The sequence below is a fragment of the Atta colombica genome, unplaced genomic scaffold (genome assembly GCF_001594045.1).
Source record: "Atta colombica isolate Treedump-2 unplaced genomic scaffold, Acol1.0 scaffold6, whole genome shotgun sequence".
Taxonomy (NCBI): domain Eukaryota; kingdom Metazoa; phylum Arthropoda; class Insecta; order Hymenoptera; family Formicidae; genus Atta; species Atta colombica.
In genome coordinates this window covers 171,959-173,890 of record NW_017259550.1, presented here as the reverse complement: position 1 = coordinate 173,890, position 1,932 = coordinate 171,959, and positions in this window count along the sequence as shown.

Below are 1,932 nucleotides of genomic sequence, written 5' to 3'. Positions count from 1 at the left end.
ATACACGTTAGGTGGGAAAAAGTTCGTGGCGTTTTTTTAATGCCATCTAACGGGAAAAACCCCACGAACTTTTTCCCACATCTAATATATATATATTTAAGATAGACAATTTTAATCTGATCGATAAAGAAATAAAAAAATATATGTATACAAATTTCTGTACATATATTTCTGAGAATGAGCCCCTCTATCGCATTCTCGCTCATTATTGTGAAAACGCAACCATATTTTCTTCGTCTCTTCACTTTTAACACAGCTTTTAATATTTATTTCGATTGCAACAGAATGAATTTTTAATATTGATGAATATGAATATATTTTTTTTTTTATTTGCGAGGAGAAGAAAAATTTTTACATAGTCGCTTATCCGGGATACTCTCGAAGGAGTGTCTAACTGGATGAAGGGAAGACACCTAGGAGTCGGTCTCCTAATTGTGCAGGATTCGATGAGTCTGCGTCCCTCCCATAAGGAAGGATAACGGACATCATTGCCTATCTGCTAAAAAACTCTCCCTATTCAGTACTTCCGCAAGACCACATTGGGCACACCTCAAAACTGTCTACCCGGCATTTCATCAGGATGGACCTAAGTCGTGTATAGTATACGTTCCTACTTCCATGGTCCGATATCCTACTTAAAGCTAAAATCTTATCCTATATTAAATACTATCTTAAATATATTATATACTATCTTAAGTACATTATACTATTTTGATCAAAAAGTTCCCGGAATTATCACCAGGTGATGCTCTGAGTCAGCTGATTTAAGTTCTGTTTTTTTGGTTAGGTTGCCACATCTATCATTGACATTCCCACCAAATTTTATCACCATAGCTTTGTAAAAGTTACACCGTCTTAAGTACATCTACCTCTGTATGTATTTTCGATTTTTTACAGTTTTAAAAATGGAGTTGAATTTGCAACAACGAGTTTGTATTAAATTTTGCATTAAAAATGGATTCAATAGTGTGAAAACTTTGGAAATGTTGGGAAACTGTGGCAGTGATACTCTAAAGAAAACAGTCGTTTATGAGTGACATGAAAAAACCATTACGGGAGGTAATGGAAAAATCAAAGACGGCTCTGATGGCTATACCGACAATAGAGTTCCAGAAATGTTTCGAGAGCTGGATCAAGTGCTGGCGTTGCAGTCGATGGGGAGTACTTTGAAGGGGATAATATCACTTTTGATAAATAAAATTTGTATTTTTAATTTTCTGAATGAATTCCGGGAACTTTTTGATCAAGATAAATATATACATTTTTACATATGATTGTCATCAGACCTCCTCCCCTCCAGACAGACCTGAGCTAAAAGAGCTCTTTGCTTCTTCAGTGCCTGTCTCACTCGGCTTCTTCCTCCTTGCGACGGCCTCACAGAAATTCGCGAAGGCCGTCTAATATGCAGCAGAATGCACACAGCTGCTCTGACAATGGAGCTATATGTTCTATCAAAGACATCGACCCAACCGCTCAAAAAGTGACGTCCTCTCCGCGATCCAAGATGGGCAAAACAATAGCATGTGCATCGCCATATCCGTAGTTGTATCACAATGCACACAAATCAGTGACGCGTTACGATGTATCTCAAAAAAGTAGGCCTCAAAGCACCCATGACTCATCAAAATCTGGATCGGATTATATGAATATACTGAAAATAAAGAATGGGCTTTTCCACTTTTGTGAGAACGCAACCATATTTTAATATTGTTTCGTTTCACATCGAGTACCAGATTAGGACATCCTCCGCAATGCTATGCAAATCCTAATCTGTGCAATTTATACATTGCAACGATAAGCACTTTATCGCCTCGTTTTCCTTTCATGAGGAATATTCGAAGAAATGTCTACAAATTGATAGGCAATTATAAAAAGTTTCGTCAGTTGTTTTCAGCTTTGAGATTTGTCAATATGGATAAATTATTTGAAATT